An 18,246-nucleotide genomic window follows, 5' to 3' on the forward strand; every position below is an offset into this window, starting at 1 on the left:
AAACAATCAAGCCTCCGATAGGTTTCCTTTCATTGAAGTTACAGGTGGCAATGAAGTGCAAGGCACACAAGCCCAGCCAGATCTTCGCCCATGGTAGAGGATTTCCTTTTCTTCCCAGTATCAGAGATTTTCTCCAGTCAGCTCCCACCAATCAAAGCCTGTTTTTAGCCCTCTCTTATCCTTCTTCAGCCTAGCTCAGTGGAGGAAGGGGAGTGTTTGGACTCTCAGTTCTGTTTTCAGCTCTCAATACAGGTTCTCTTCTCTTCCTTTGCTTGGTCTCTACTCCAATTATTCTGGCTTCTGTGTTTCTTTCTGTAGCTTCTTCTGTGTTCTCTTCTTAGTTAACTTCTACTCTCAGTTTCTATTCTTTGGCTTCATTTCTATGGTTCCTGTGCCTCAGAGAAGTATCTCCTCATATGAAGGAGTTCACCTCTAGTTTATGAAGGGAAACCCCAAAACTATACTTCTATCAAAGTACAAATAATTATTATACAATAGTCCCATAGTCCCCAAAAAGTACTTCAATGCAGAGCTCCCCAATAATATACCCGAAAGTCTTGAAAAAAATCATTTTCAAATCAGTTGGTGGGAAATAATGCCCTCCAGCCATCATTATATCAGCCAATGCTCTCTAAGCTACTTTCAAATAAGTCTTTTCTGTACATTTTTCTGGAGTTGCTTTTCCAACCATCTCAAGCCGTTTTTCTCACATGAATGTGCTTTTTCTGCCCCAGTCAGTAAGTTGTCCACATAAGAAAGGGACTACCTTATAGTAGTCAGACCCAGAGCCACATCCTTCATCACACAAGGGCCTCTATGAAGAGCTCTTGACTCACCCTTCTCAGCTTGAGATGCCTAATTTAGTGTGACTTGATTCCCTTCAACCCTTTCTTCTCAGCTCATGTTCTCATTGCATCATTATATTCAATAATGGAAAATTAACCATTTTTCTATGATATGGACTCAGAAAAATAGGAATTTAGTGAAGGGAGAGATAAACATGAACTAAAGTAGCTGGTCATAAAATAAAAACAGTCAAGCAGAATAACTATTAGTTGGAGTGGAGGAGGATAAAACTCTTTTCTTCAAGACTTGCTAGAGCCTGTGCAATGTCTTGAAAATGAGTAAATAATGGAAATCAAATTACATACTATGGTAGAGAAAGGAAATAATCAGGGGAAATTGCAAGGGGACATTTTAGAAGCTAAAAAAGCTCAAATAAGTCAAAGTCCAGAATAGATGCTATCTACCTAATGCAAGAGATCCCGTTTTGGCTTTCCCTCTATTAACAGTGTTCTTCATCAGACCACTATTTCAGTGGATCACTTTGAGCCACAGGCGGTTCACAATCGTTGGCTGTGGTGAAGAGAAGGATGAGGCAGAGTCCTATGCAATTTCTCTACTCCTTCAACATAGACCTCCTTTAATGTTAACCCAAGACACTCTGATTTTTTTAAATAGTATTAGATATTCAAACTGGATACCTCAGGTGGGAGGCAGCATGATATGGTGGAAAAAATGATGGCCTTGGAGTCAGAAGAGATAGATTTGAATCTAACCTGTGCACATACCACCTGGTGTAATCTTGGGCAAGTCATTTTACCTTTCTGGGTCTCAGTTTTCCCATATGTAAAATGAAGGTGTTGGACTAAATGCCCTGTAAAGTCCCTTCCAACTGTAATTCTATAATCTTGGCATACACTGGTTTACAAGTCAAGATGATAGGATCATAGAGTTAGAACTGGAATTGAACCTGATTTCCTCCTTTTGCTGGTAAGAAACCTGAGGCTGAAAAGAGTTAAATGACTTGCTCAGGATCACATAGATAATAAAGTATTAAAATTAGAATTTATATATTCCTAAATCTAAGTCTGATCCTCTATCCATTGTACCTTTTAGCCAGTGGAAGACGAAAATTCCAAAGAATACTAAAATGGAGAAGAGACAAGGCACAGCTATCATCCTACTCTAGTAAATTCTCAGAGATCATTCTTGATGCCAGGGAAGACTGTCATTTGGTGGCTAACTGGGCCACACTGGACAAGCGGCCCTATCAAGATGGGATGTTTTACTGAGAGAGACCCAGATGGGAAAACATAAATTATTTCCCTAACACAGGATATGTTCTATTCAAATTCATGTTCAAAAATATTTGTTAAGCAAAGAATTATGCTAGACAATGAGAAAAGGAATACTCAAAACAATAATAGCTGACATTCATACGGCATTTGCTAGGTGCTGGGCATTGTACTAACCACTTTAAAAAATAATTATCTCATTCGTTCCTCTCCACAACCCTGGGAAGTAGGTACTATTTTTATCCCCATTTGATAGATAAGGAAACTCAGGCAAACACAGGTTAAGTCATCTGACAAGAGTCACACAGCTAGGAAATACATGAGGCTGTATTTGAACTCAGGCCTTCCTGACCTAGGCTGGATGCTTAGGCACTGCACAAGACAGTTCCTACCCTCCAGGAGCTAACATTCTGTTTCATTCTTTTGCCCCAGCTCTGCCTTCTGTACTGCTCTACCTTGTTCTGCCAACAGGCAGAACTGGGGAACTTGGTCCATTCTTCAGGTCCTGTTTAGTCCCATCAAACCTGGAGTAAGGGAATGTACACAGTATAGTGTACCTACCAATGAAATGGGGAGCTCCTCCCATGTTAATCAGCTGGGCTTCATGAACCACAGAGATTCTTTGATTGCACTAATTTGTAGTGTAATGTACTGACACGTGCCAACATCCTCATGGTTGTAATTTATAAATTAGTCCTCAACCGTGATTAATTATTTGTCCAAGCTAATTGTCAGCATTAAATCTTGCCTGGTCACAGTATTTTAAAGCTTAATTTAAACTCTTTATCTTTAAGAAATCTATACTCCCTTCTACCATGAAAATAAAAGAGAGGGAGAGAGAGTTAATGGGTTTAGCCTTTTCCCATATTAGCAGCTAAAGTTATAATTAGGCATGTGCAAAGCAGAAGCATGGGCAGATGACACCTTTGGAGGTCCTTCTCTGCCTTGCTGGCTAATTCTTATTGCAAATCCCATTTTCTCTGCTCCCTTGTATTAATTTCTGGATTATGTGTTATTGCTCAGAGACCCCCAAGCCTCTACAGTACCCCACCTTGATTATGACATAAATCTTGATTGTATACTTAGAGACAGGGAAGGGAAAGCTTCATCCCCAAAGGCAGAAAGATGTACAGGTACAGGAAAAGTACAAGAAAGACTTCCTTTGCAAACTTACATTGTTCAAGGGCAGGAAGGGCCTGGGGGAAAGGAGGCTGTTTATAAGTGTATCTAAAAGGTCACAGCTTGTGTATGCTGCTAATATCTCTGCTCCACTTTTCCAGGGGTGCATTGACCCATATCTGACCAATAAGGCTCTTGAACTGGCAAGTTTATTTTTGCAAGCTGAGGATAGGGGTGTGTGGTTATTAAAATTATATTGAGTGAGAAATTAGAGAAGAGGCAATATCTCTATTTATGAATTCATTCTTGGAATGATTATTCCTTTCCCCTGAAAGAATAACCCTAGCTTTCCTGCCTAACGCCTACAATGACTTTTGTTGATACAGTAAAGGGCCAAGAAAATAATGATGGTGATGATAATACCACTACTAATAGAATATTATAATAATAACACAAAAATCTCAATTCTATCTAATCTTGGAATAGATTTTCTGCTGATGCCATGAAGGTCCTGTGCTAAATACTTGCAAGGAGAAATGATTCCTTAGTAGTTGGGAGAATGCTGAGCCACGAAGGAGGGAAAGGGACTTCAATTTGTTGGAGAAATACACTGAGCAAGATGAATTGCAAGAGGCAAGCTTGAGTCTCTTGAATGGGTACCAAGATGCCCAACGCTGCAGGCATGGGGGGTGGGGAGAAGCTGGCCTCCGCATCATGTCTCTTCACATGGCCTGTGGCCCTATAGAGTGAACTCTTTGTAGTTAGATCTTCCTTTACTCTCAGCAGAAGAGCTTGTGTATTCTTGGCATTATTTCTTACTTGACATATTCTAATCCATAGTTTCCCTAACTTCCGTTTGTTGCTTTCTTTGAAAAAAGAGGTTAGTTAACTAACATGATGGTCTTTTGTGTGAAAAATTGGTGGAAGGGAATAAAGCTAGTGATCATAAACTAAAAGGTTACCCCCTTTCTTGGGAGCAATCACGGAAGCCATTTTTCATTTTGGACCCACACTCATACTCTTGAACTAGCAATATTTGGTGGCAAATGGATATGATTCTAGTCTAATATTCCTCTTCTAGACTGGAGGGGAAATTTACCCAAACTTGACCGTGTTGGATACTGCCTGCTCCTTCCCTTCCACCTGAGCTGTTGGAGGTGCTAGCATGGTCTTCCTCCTACCCTTCAGAACAGAATGAGCCAGATCTTCTCAGATCATACACACATACATACATACATACATATATATATATATATGTGTGTGTGTGTAAAAAATATATGTATATATACCTATAACCCACGAGTCATTTCAATGTATTCTGATAAGCCACAGATATCTAACAATAATATACTCATTGCCTCTACTTCCTCTCCTTTTCCCCTTCTACCTTTTTGAAATCTGGATTCCAACCTCAAGCTGAAACTGTTTGCTCCAAAGTTATCAAAAAATCTCTTAATTGCCAATTTTCAGACCTCTATCCTTTGCAACATATCTGTTGCATTTGACACTGATTGAGCATCCCCTCCTCCTGGATACTCTTTTCTCTTTGTATTTTTCTGACACTACCCTTTTCTGGTTCTACTTCTATTTGTCTATATCTAACCCTTCCTTCCCAGTCTTCTTTGCTAGTTCATTATGCAGATCACACCATATAATAGTGGGGACTCCCAAAGGCTTTTTCGGTAGACTCTCTGTCTTTTGCACTCCTTTTAGGGAACTTCATCAGCTCCTATGCATTAAATTATTGTCTGTCTGCTGATAACTCCTAGATCTATGTATTCAGCACCAGTCTCACCCCTGAGCTTCAATCAAACTTTGCCATCTCAGACTCAATGTGTACAAAAAAGAATTCATTATCTTTTCCCCAAAGTGTACTCCTTTTCCAAATTTCCCCACTTCAGTTGAATGTACCACCACTATCCCAGTCTCCTGCAGGCATAGCCTTATATATTCATAATTCTTAAATTATCCTTCTCTCTACCCCACTTATCCAATAAATTGTCAAATCTTGCTCTTTCTACTTTTACAATGTCCCTCACATCTGGCCCCTTCTCTCCCTCAGTCATAACCTTAGTTTAAGCCCTTAGTACCTTTTGCCTAGATTATTGCAAGACTCTGTTAATTAGTCTCCCTGACTTAACTCTCTCTTGCGGCCAAAATAATTTTCTTTAAGTGCGAATCTGACCTTGTCACTCCTATACTCAATCAACTCCATTGGCTCCCTATTGACTCTAGGAGAAAAAATAAAATCCTTTGTTTGGTTTTTAAAAACCCTTTAAAATCTGGAGTAACATGATTTATTATGTCCTATTATCTCAAGATCAAGCCTGTTACATTTTATTTCCCCTCAGGGTTCTCCAGTTCCCTAAGGGGTCTGGGAAATCTCTCTTCTCTTATATTGGCTAGGAAACTCAACTAATTATATTCCCATTTTAGGGGCTTAGTGACTAGCACCCCAATTTTGTTTAACCACTTAACATAATATTAGCTTTTACAAAGGGATATTTTCTTTAAAGAGATAGCAAGAGCAAACATACAAACATTTTCCCAACACACTACCTTGGCCTCTAGGGAGTGAGGGAGGATTAGGTCCATAGTGTAGCTCCTACTTAGCATCAGTCCCACCAAATTTAAGTCCAAAGTCCCAGTGGGTTAGTTTTCCCAATTCCTTGCTCCTCAGGGATTTACTACTGAGGTGACTGCAATACTTGGCTTAGATTCTTGGATTCCTGGATTTCCATGACTTGATCTCTCGGTCAGAGACTTTACAACTTATCTCAAGAAGTAAAAGAGACAAAGGAAAAGCCCAAAACTCCAGGCCCATTTCTCGGAAACACATGATATAAAAGGGTGAAGGAAGCAGTTCTCAGGCCCTCTCCTCATAATGGTGTGCGTGACATCTTTAAACCTCAGATGGAAATTCAGGAAAAACCACCACTTTTGCTGAGTTGGCTCATGTAAAAGATGCTATCGTTCTAGTTATGTAACTAAGAGATAAAGAGCATTCCCAACCATTTGGTAGGTCAATGCAGAATATCGACATATGCTCCAATTCTTTAGTCTCCTAGAAACAGGTCCCCTAGCAGGTAAATGATGCTATCTTAGATGGTCTAGGTATGCACCAAACTGTCTTTTCTTCTTTTTTTTTGTTATAGAATACTCTATCTCTCATCTCTGTGACTGTGCACTGGCATCTCCCATGACTATAATGTACTCTTTTCTCATCTTTGTCTCACAGAGTACCTCTCTTCCTTCAACTTAACTTCTACCTTCTACATGATGCCCGTCCCATTTTTAGCATCCTAAATCCAAAGCTACCTTGTATTAAATGACTTTTTTGGGGTATTTATTCTCTCTTCTCTCTCTCTCTCTCTCTCTCTCTCTCTTTCTCTCTCTCTCTCTCTCTCTCTCTGTATGTATATACATGTTATATATAGAGAAATAAAATGTACATATCTATATGTTTTATATTTATATATCTTTATATTTATACGTGTCATCATCCTACCCCATTAGGATATGTTCCTTGAGAACAGGAATTGTTTCATATATATCTCATAAAGACTAGCACATAGTAGGGACTTAAGTAAATGCTTATTGATTGATCTGTAAATGTTTATTGATTGAACATAAAAAAATTAAGAACAAGATTTTTAATAGGTGACATTCTCAAAGCTACATGGAAAGTAAAGCTTCCAAAGAGACCAAAATCATGTGGGAACAGGAGGGATTACATATCATCCCAGTTGTCCTGTCATCTTACTGGATATATACCAAGGATACTCTCAGTGAGCCAACAGAGGATAAGCTTACTTCCTACTCTTTTAATTCAACTACAAAACCCGTCATTTTTCCCCTTTGAAATTGTTCTTAGGACAATGAGTAGAAAGAACTTTAAAAAAAAAGGCAGTAGATTTGTTCCAGGATCAGTTCTTTTTGACCACCAACAAAAAAAGAGAGAAGAATAAGATGATAAGATGATGGTGGTTATAATCCCCTCAAAGCAATTATCATTTTTGTGGGGTAGAGGCCAACAGTAAAATAAAGCAACTTTAGTCAGGGTAATTGACCAAAGGTCTTTGCTACTAGATAGATACACATGGTAACTGTGAAGGCCTGACAGGAACACTGAAACACTGGCCAATTGGTTTCTGTTGAGACTAGTAGTTGAGGTAGCAATTCAGTTTCCCCTCTCCCACATATACTTTCTAGCTCTAGAGTTAAAAGATGAATAAGTCTTTTGATTAGTTTTCCCTATGGCTCTACTTAATATCTCTGTGACTTTCCAAATCAAAAATAGTACTCCCTGGCTACCAATTACTAGTTGTGTTATCTTTTTCCATTAGATGATAAAGTAAGTCCTTCAGGGGAGGAACAGTTTTACTTTTGTATTTTTATCCGCAGTATTTAGCATAGGACTTAGCACAGACTAAGGTCTTAACAAATAGTTTTTCTTTTTTTTTATTCATGGTTTGTTATGAACCTTTAAGGACATTTTCACTCAGCAGTTCTGTGCTAAAAAAAAAATTGAAAATTTACTTTTCTGTGAAAGAAAAGATTTAAATCAACTGTTATAAGATATAAGATATTGCCCCTATTACGATGGATATTATGATCGCTGGAAGGATTATGAGATCTTTCATTTAATACCAATTGATAAAATATGTGCATGAACAAATATAGCTTTCAAATGGTTTTTGAGCAGCTTTGGACAAAAAAAAATGAACTGTGGTGTAAATACAAAGGCTTAAATTGATTCATAGAATATGTAGGATGATGTCTCCATTTGATGAAATAAAAAGGCATTAAGAAACTTTAGTTGTTTCAAGATGGAAACATGAGTATGAAGAAACATAATTTCAAAAGGAAAATGAGAATTTGACTACTTTGAGAACATAAGAGCTACAGGGAATTAAGGTCCCTCAGCTCATTTGCACATATCTGTTTCAAAACTTAAGGGTCAAAACTAAATACATGAGAAATTATATAATTATTTGGAGGATGAGATTAAATATGATCTGTTGACTTAAAGGAAATTTTGTGAGTTATTAAATGAAAGGTGAGTCAAAGAGATTCAAAAGGTTCTGATTTAAGCCACTGAGGTGTACAGTAGGTAGAAGACAGAGGCTGAAGCTGGTGGGTTGAAGAAACTGAAGAATTTAACAGAAGAAGAAAGATAAATACAGGACCAAAAGCAACTTGTCAGAGCTGTTTGAAAACACCAGTAGTAGAAGCAGTCTTTAGCTTTGAATTCCTGATGGAAAAAAAGAATACAGTTATAGCTATTACCATCCAACATTACCTAGAGAGGTGAAGCTTTTCAGGAGTGCCATCTTTTACTATGCCATGGCCCTCAGAGGTTAAATTATCATCTAAAGTTATGTAGCTACTTAATGATAAGTCTAAGTTTAGCAACCAATCTTTTGAGTCTCAATCCAGGCACCTTTTACCACATAGTAGGGAATAGATGGTGCTTTAGCTGATGACCCTTTAGAAGCAGATGAAAGAAGGTAAGTGGCTTGGTATGATGCCTGGGAGATGGCAGAGGGCGGGGTGGTGAGGGGGAGAGTGTGGAACATTGAAAGTACTACTCATGAATGCAATGGAAGTAAATATACTTAAATTGTTCTCAAATTGCTATAATTTCATCAATATCTCCTTTATCATGACAAAGTACTTGTCAGATCTAACTAATTGCTTGTTAAATTGTGAGATTACATATTTTAACCTGTTACCAAAATAGTTTTTGTTAAACAAAAGTTTCAACATTCTGGGGGAAAACATTCTTGTAATTATATAATTTACAGAATAATTCTTTATTTTAAAAATTCATGATTTTCATGATAACATTTGTATTTTGTCCTTTGTATATTTCAACTCAAATACATTTTATTATAAACATCTGCAATGGAAAAAAAACCCAACAACAACTAGGGTTACCCTCTAGGACTCTGTGAAAATTTGAATGTAACTGCATGGTGGTTGCCTGTCTCTGAGAATTTAGACTTTTGTGGGAGATCACATCAAGGACCACTCTAAACATTTCCATTTGTGTTGTAATAGGATCATTGATTTAGGGCTGAAAAAGACTTTAGAGGTCTCTTTAGTAAATTTGAATTTGATTTGAATTGAGATCTTCCAGATTCTAAGTTTGATGTCCTATCCACTACTCCACTGAAGCCAGTGTGATGAAATTGCTCCCATGAATCTAAGAAACATAAAGAGTAGCATAGAATTGGAGTCTGATCATACTCAAATCAGCTATGATTATCAGCTTGGCAAAAAGAATTTAGAACAAATGTCATTCCTTCATGTTCTAGTGCCATAAAAAGGCAAGATGCACCAGAACAAATCAGAACTCCTAATATTTCACTTGATGGAAATGCTTTGGTGGAAATAGTGCTGACCACTAAAGTGGGCAAACCATGTGCACATGTGAAATGAATCAAAGACATGAATGCTTTCATTAAGAACCAGAATTATGTCATTATAAAACGTGAGATAGATTTCATCAGTTATACACAAGGGTTTTTTAATGCTTTTTCCTCAGCGAAATCACACTGAAAATGTACCACTGACCAGTATAGAGCAATTGTAAAAATAATTTCATCCCTAAGCTTAGATTAAATAAAATGAGAAATTAAATCAAATAGCTATTCAAATTTGAAGATAGGAAAGTTGAAGACCTTGGGGTTATTGAAAAACTTCACTTGGTGAAAACTCCAAAAATTGCACCTAAGGATGACAAAACTAGAACTAATACCTCATTATTTTGTAAAGGAGATAGGCAATTTTGAAAATTTTGTTTTTTTAAATTTGATGGCAAAAATACAACTACAAGACCAAATCCAAACATCGTAATTCAGAAAAGCTGGTATCTGTATAACCAACATGAATGAAGTTATTCTCCTGAAGTATTTGACAGAAATTTTAAAAATATTCAGGATCTATACCCAGCAGCATATGGTAAGAACTAGAGGAGGGAAGGTCTGGAGATACCAAGGAATATTACTAAAAACAGGTATCAAACACTGCCTCTATAGAAGTGACTTGAGAACTATAAATCTACAGAACAGCATTAGAAAAATATTTCAGTATTTAACTAGTATATGCAGTAGTAAATCTGAACACACCATTGCCTAATTAAAGATAACTAAAATGTGAAAAGGCGTTCAGAAAATAAACACATATGTACAATTTTACATTCTCTCATTCAGCAATTTAAAGCAAAGGTCAAAAGTTTAAGGTGGGTCAAGAAAAGTCAAAGCAACAAAAAGAACAAAATGCACAAATATTAATCAAAAACTTTTAGTCAATGTCATTTCTATCATCAGTTTTTCATTTTTGACTTTTAATAACTGAATGTTAATGTCATATCTGGCATCTGTTTCTCACTTTCCATTTTTAATAATTTGTTTAAATAATTCAGGATTCAATGGTTTTGAATGTACACTATAGATTATTAAGCTGTCTTGTTTCTTACCAATTCTGATCTTAATTCTGATGTATCAGTGGTCTGACTGTACATGCACAGCTTACTCAAGGGTAACTCCTACATCAATAATGAGTCTTGATGGTTATCTTGTTCAATATCTGCCAATTTTTTTTTTCAGATAAAGTGTTTGTGTTATGGAGCAATGAGATGTCTATGTAGCTTCCATGTTTTTGGCATCTTTTGTTTTTTAGCATGGATCATACTTTCTCATAGATTTCTCCCCATCCTCACCTTTGACAACTTTGCATTGTATGTTGATTTGATTTGGAGTATATTATCAAGTTCTTGTAGGTTTTCTCTAGTATTTTATCCATAGCAACCAATGTTGCTGCATAAGCTGCAATTATTTTCACAGGAATCTTTTTGCAAATATTTACTATGAATATTACAATATGTAATGACAAAATGTCCCATGAAATAGTGTTTATTTTTATTTCTGGGTATATTAATTCTGCTCTGCTATCATCTTTCTTTGCCTCTCCAAGGAGCTCCTGTAAACCATCCTTCCATTCTAGCTCCAACTTCCTATTGTCTTCTACCTTCACATCCCATTAATCAACCAGACCCTTTCACCATCTGCCTGACTCTACCACTTTGAACCTCCTTAACAGGCCAGGATTTTCTATAATGGGCCTAGACTGCTGCATATAGAACCTCTAGAACTGATTCCCTTAAGTCCCATATACTTGTCTTTCATATTCCCAACATGGGCCCCGATCCAATTAATTGGTAATTGAATTAATACAAATTAGTCCTTTTAACCCACTTATAGCTATCTACTGTTCCTAGATGCCAGGCTGATTCAACTTCAGACCCTATCCAGCTATCCACTTAAACCATCTCATCTCTACTTCTTTTCACCTGGAACAGTACCTCCACACATGACTTAGACCTTTATAGTTCATATTTCCAGTCTCTGGGGAAATTAATCCATTCATGTTTGGACCTTTTGCTGTAGGCATCAACCAAGTGGATTGATAAACATAAATGTCAGTCATCTTAATCCACTATACCTCCTGACTGGTTCTAAATACCAGGCCATGTTTTACATTCACACCCTATCCAGGCTTCCAGCTTTCTACCCAGGTCTTCTTACCACCTGCCTGCCACTGCCTTGCTTCTCCTCATCTGAACCATTATCTGCCATACCAGACCTTGACCTTGACAATTTTGTTCCTTCAGCATTCACGTTCCCTTTCTCTGTAGAAATTAATGCACTTATCTTTGGAATTCCCATCTCATTGCCTAGAACATTTGATTGGCTGCTGAGTTGCCCTCTTAGCCAATTACATCTACTCTTTGGCCATGTTTCATCTTTACATCCCATCTAGCCATTCAACTATCCACCTAAGCCATCTCAAAATCTGCCTGTGCACATTACCTTTTCCCCTTCAGTAATAAGGCTAAGATGTCTACCCATTACAGGAATTCTGATGGCAGCACTCTTTTGTACTGAACTACATTACCAATTTAGCTAGGGCTATACATCAACTCAAATCTTTGCATGTATGCCCTATATATGAGTACAGGGGTTCTTCTCTTAGCTCTGCAGGTGTACAAATTCAAAGCCTTAAAGGGTTTACATTAAATGATTCTTGTCCCCTAGAAGTCTTCCAACCATGTAGAAATCTATTGCATACCTGACTCAGACCTCTACACTGTCTTCCTCAGTAAAAAAAGAGTACTTTCCTGAGAAAGTTACCATGTTTGGCGTTTCTTTGCTTTCTGTAATGAGGTATTTTATGTGGTGTGTGCTTATGGACAAGATTTTAGTTTGCAGTTTGACAGAGGGGAGATAATGTATGCTTTTCCCATTCCCATTTCTTCCATGAGAGACTCCACTTCATTCTTTTTTTTTTTAAATTAAAAATTTTGTCATTATTTATTTATTTATTTTTAGTTTTTAACATTCATTTCCACAAGATTTTGAGTTCCAAATTTTCTCCCCATCTTGTCCCTCCCCACCCCAAAATGGCATGCATTCTGAATATTCCATCCCCTAATCTGCCCTCCCTTCTATCTCCCCCCCTTTTATCCCCTTCACCTTCTATTTTCCTGTAGGGCCGGATAACTTCTATACCCTATTGCCTGCATATCTTATTTCCCAGTTGTGTATGAAAACAATTTTTAATATTTGTTTTTAAAACTTTGGATTTCAAATTTTCTCCCTTCCTCCCTCCCCACCCACTCTTATTGACAAGGCAAGAAACTTGATACAGGTTATACTTGTATAGCCATGCAACACACTTCCATAGTAGTTATGTTGTGAAAAACTAATTATATTTCACTTCATCCTATCCTGCCCAGCATTTATTCTATTCTCTCTTTTGACCCTGTACCTCCTCAGAGGTGTTTGCTTCTGATTACCCTTCCCCCCCAATCTGCCCTCTCTTATCCCTTTCCCCCATATTTTTCTGTAGGGTAAGATAGATTTTTGTACCCAATTGAGTGTGTATGTTATTCCCTCCTTAAGCCAAATCCTATGAGAATAAGATTCAGTCACTCCCTCTCACCTCCCCCCTCTTTTCCTCCACTGTAAAAGCTTTTTCTTGTCGTTTTATGTAAGATAATTTACCCTATTCTACCTCTCCCTTTTTCCTTCTTCCAGTATAATCCTTTCTCACCCCTTAATTTTATTTTTTAGATATCACCCCTTCATCTTCAACACTCACTCTGTGCCATCTATCTATCTATCTATCTATCTATCTATCTATCTATCTATCTATCTATCTATATAATTTTTTCCTTCCAACTACTCTAATACTGACAAAGATTTCATGAGCTACAAATATCATCTTTCCATGTGGGAATGTAAACAGTTCAACCTTCTTATGATTTCTTTCTCCTGTTTACCTCTTCATGTTTCTCTTGAATCTTGTATTTGAAAGTCAAATTTTCTATTTAACTCTGGTCTTTTCCTCAGGAATGCTTGAAAGTCCCCTATTTCATTGAATGACCATTTTTTACCCTGAAGGATTATATTCAGTTTTGCTGGGTAGGTGATTCTTGGTAGTCCTATCTCCTTTGCCCTCTGGAATATCATACTCCAAGCCCTCTGGACCCTTAATGTAGAAGCTGCTAAACTTTGTGTTATCCTGAGTGTGTTTCCACAATACTCGAATTGTTTCTTTCTGGGTGCTTGCAATATTTTCTCCTTGACCTGAGACTGAGTGGCTTTTAAAGCCCTTCACAACATGGCTCCTTCCTACCCTTCCAGTCTTCTCATACCTTATTCCCCTTCTCACACTCTGACTCAGTAATCTTAGCCTCCTTGCTTTTCCTCACACAAGGTACTCCAACAGGATTGTGCATTTTCCCAGGCTGTTCCCCACACTTGCAATTATCCACCTTCTTATCTCTGCCCCTTAGCTTCCTTCAAGTCTCAGCTAAAATCTCAACTTCTGCAAGAGAACTTTCCTTGTTTCCTCAGACACATAATACTTCCTAGCTGTGTGACTCTGGGCAAGTCACTTAACCCTTACCACCTCACTAAAAAAAAAGAATAACGAAAGTTTCTTCATAAGGATCCCCCTTACAAGATCAAAGTTACAAGTGCTTCATAAAGAAAGAAGTACTCTTTGTTTTCTTTATTCATATCTTACTCAATCTCTCTCCAAACCTAACAGGGTAATGAGGGACTGGCCAATGAAAGCTCCGCTCTTATGAGCTTGAGAAGCATTTGATGCAATCCTCCATGCAGACTTTGGAGTATGTGCAGGTGTTCTGTGACTGTTTCCATTTTGCTTATCATGTGATGGGGAAAGGCTGTTCTATTGGATTTTGAAATAAAACTGAACATACATACAATAGGCCCTAACAACTCAATCTTGCTTTTTTTTTTTCTTACCAGGATATGTTTGAGTGAGGAGGACAAATTGTAGTGGATCTCTTGGGGCTCAGTTCCATCACAGAAGACAATTGGGAAGCCTTTCTTCACCATGTGGTGAACACCCTGGAAATAGCCACAGAATACCTGATCTGAAGTCCACATGGAGGACTGCATTAGGCCAAACATGATATATGTGCTCACAAGGACTAGACTTTCAATGGCCAGTCCCCTCTTACAAAAGGAAGAGGATCTTTACAGATCATCAAATGTCAGATACAAACATCTCTCCTAGCTTCTCTTTTCTTAAAGATGGAGTAAAAATTTCTATAATCTTTAGCAAAGGATTTTGAAACATAGATGTGGGGGTAGAGGAAGAGTGATAATGGAACAAAAAATATTTAGAAGAGAACAGAAGGAAATTCAGGATTTTAGACAAGTGAGGCCCTTTTATTACTATGACATTAAACTTAATGTAAGTAATAAACTATTCATGATAAAAGTTCACACTTTCATGTTCTTTTTTTAAATTTTTGTCTATTAAAATGTTCATGTTTGTTAAGTTCATAATAAAAAAAAAAACCTGAAGCTACCCAGGATAATAGACCATCAGAGGGATGAAGTTCTGTATTTTAGGACTAGGAACAAAAAAGAGAACATAGTCTATTGAGCAAAACAAGTCCAGAAATTGATGAATGGGATGGTTGCATGAGTATGTGGTTACAGATTTAAGGTGAGGAGGAAGGGGCAGTGAGTGTTTGCCTGTGCAATTGGTAATTTGTGGAAGTAAAGAGTAACATCTTTGTATGTCTACAGAGACAATGTGGCCCTGAGTGGGGACTGTGTTAGTAGGGATTGATTCAGGGAGGCTTGGTGGAGGCAAAGGGAAGAGAGGGAAGAAAGACAACCACATCAGCACTCAGTGACAAAATTGCCTTTTTGGAGCTCAGGAAGAAATGTCCTTATTAATTCTCTTCTCCTTGGTCTCTCAGAGAGAAACAAAAAGAATCAAGCCTATTCTCTTTTCCTGTTAGGGCTCACTTTGAGGCTGATAGCTTTTCTCATTTTCTTGCTTCTTTCTGAAAATTTTCAAGATTAGAGGAAATGAAGAAATGAAATTGAAATAACAAGTGAGGTTGGAGGAGAAAATGTTTTAGAAGGTGAGAAGCCTGAAAATAACAAGAGAGGGAATGGAAGGGTGGGGGGAGATATATGTGTATATATATATATATATATATATATATATATAGAGAGAGAGAGAGAGAGAGAGAGAGAGAGAGAGAGAGAGAGAGAGAGAGAGAGAGAGAGAGAGAGAGAGAAATAAGGGTCATTGAATGGTAATTAGACAATCTGACTGGTGCATCCCAATGAGACCCATACAGACAGAGATTATTCAGCCTGGGAAGGAGAGCAGAAGGGGGCTTGAGTTGGTATATGTAAGAGAATAAGAGAGACTGATCAATGCCACTCTAGGAGCCAGCTTGATTTTTTCCTCCCTCGTATCCCCACATAACACACAGAAAGAACTCTCATTCTTCAGCTGACTCTCCTCCCATCTTAGCTCTGTCATTTAGTACAAGATGCCAGAATAGACCTAATGTGCCTGAGTACTATGGAAAACCTAAGCATCAGCTCAGACGCATTACATCAAGCAACTGATCAACTGACCAATATTCATTAACATCAACTACATGCAAGGGGCAAGTCGATTAAGCATCAACCATGTATGAAGTACTATCCAGCTGACTAGAAATAAGGGGCAAGTATTCTTTCAGGCTGATGCCCAGAGGTAAAACAAGCCGTGAACTTTCTCTCATATTAAGGAAATAGGGCATGCAAAGATACTGTAAACACAGTGAGCAGGATTTAAGGTATCTTGACTTGAGAATCTCACTCTTCACCTTTGGATCTTATTTGGCAGTCAGAAGAGTCAGAAGTGTGTGTGTGTGTGTGTGTGTGTGTGTGTGTGTGTGTGTGTGTGTGTGTGTTTCTTTGGGGATTATATTGGAGTACCTCTTGTGGAGCACATGTGGGGATGGACCTATGGGGGTCACCTTAACAAGTATGTGCTCAGCTGTCCAGACTGCTTCTAGGCAGGGAGATACAGCTTATCACTGAAGGACCTAGGCACCTGAGGGTGATGAAGCAGTCCCTTCATTGGTATCTTGATCCAGTGATATCAGCAAGGGGTTTCTGTATCAAGAGATCTGGTCACTGAGCCAGGAATGACCCACTCAGTGCAACTTAAAGGAAGTGACTCTAACCTCTAGTTCATCTTATATCCTCATTTTTAAACATGCTAAAGCTCTTTGAGAATATCCCTGGAATACTTGTGGAGGGGCAGCTTGACCCTAATCACCCCAGTTGAAATATGCTGGCCTACCTAGGTAAGCATGTGACTGTGTATGAAAACCCTAGATTCCCATTATGCCTTGTTTCTTTCTTGAGTCCAGGAGACTGAGAATTGCTACTGAAATGGATGTTTTCATCTTTGAAAGCAATCTCGTGAATTCCAGAGCATATCAGGAGTACCCTGATACCCTGCAGCTAGTAGGGAAGCTTTTGGAAAAGATGAGCACAACCATTTCCAGAAAATAAGATCTGAAGGGACTTTTTAAAACAATGCACAGCTGAAGTGAAGATAAAATCACAATTTAGTCGTCTACAATTTTGGTGTTTTAAGGCTCAATCTCCTGGGAGAGTATAGCAGTGGTTATAAGTTACTGCTGCTGCTTAAAGTTTTTATTAATGCAAGTTTGTGAGTCTTCCGTATTTTTAACATTTCTTTTGTGTGAAAGAAATAAATAATTGTCCTTCATCTGATTTATATTGTTCATTGTGCTTTTCCTCCTTTTGAAAAAATCTCTGGTGAAAATTACTTAAAGGTTACTTTAAATTACTTAAAGTAACCTTTAAGTAATTTTCTCCAGGCTGCGGGGTAGAATTGAAAAGGGCCAAATAGGTTCTATATATTGATAAACTAGTATAAAGCATACTGAGTGCTTGTAACTGGGAAGCTTTTCCTCTTTTCAGTTAAAGTGCTTATCAGTTCAATGGGCTAGAAAGGAGTGACTCTTGAAAGGAAGACCCTAACTTTGCTATCTTTTCCCTCTTCTAAATTATTGACCCTATTGGAAGGTGTGGAAAAGGTCAAAGACTACAGGAGCTTTGGCATTCTTTAACTGTGCCATAAATTATATGATCTCCTCTCCCTCTGCAATCCTGATCAGGATATCCTCATTTTGCGCTTCAGTTTATAGGAGTTTGACAGAGACCCTGGAAGGAGAAGAAAGTAAGACCACAGAGAATCTGAGGGTCTAGGGCAGGGATATAGATTAGGGACCAGAAGACAAAGGGCACAAGTCACAGAGAAGTAAAATCTAAACAGTGTCTGCTATTTACATGCCCTCCTTTAAGGACCAGTCCCAAATAAACACATTCTTTTCTCTGGGGGAAGAAGAAAGGGGGAAGACCCTGGATGCCTTTGATTTAATCAAGTTTTTGATCAAAGCAGCAAACAGCAATGACTTCAAAAGCCTGATGATGAAACATAAGTCCCACCTCTTGGCAGAGGGGCGATGGGCTAGAAGTGAAAAATTAGATATGCATTCTCAGACATGGCCAACGTGTTGATTTGTTTTGCTTGATTATACATATTTGTTAAAAGGGAGGGTTTCTATTCCAAGGGAAGGGGAGGGGGACACGGTAGGTTAGTAGGTAGTGATGGA

General features: G+C 38.0%; 1 protein-coding gene across 1 annotated transcript in view; it reads left to right on the top strand.

Annotated features, from left to right (window-relative positions):
• The window catches only part of LOC110193947 (uncharacterized), a 251,167-nt gene extending 236,142 nt beyond the window's left edge, over positions 1-15,025 (top strand). The window contains exon 3 of the transcript XR_013487151.1: positions 14,543-15,025. The gene's annotated coding sequence lies outside the window, so the exon portion shown is untranslated. The remainder of the gene's footprint in view (positions 1-14,542) is intronic.
• The last annotated feature ends 3,221 nt before the right edge of the window (positions 15,026-18,246 follow it).

The sequence above is a fragment of the Phascolarctos cinereus genome, unplaced genomic scaffold (genome assembly GCF_003287225.1).
Source record: "Phascolarctos cinereus isolate Bilbo 61053 unplaced genomic scaffold, phaCin_HiC Scaffold_5;HRSCAF=322, whole genome shotgun sequence".
Taxonomy (NCBI): Eukaryota; Metazoa; Chordata; class Mammalia; order Diprotodontia; family Phascolarctidae; genus Phascolarctos; species Phascolarctos cinereus.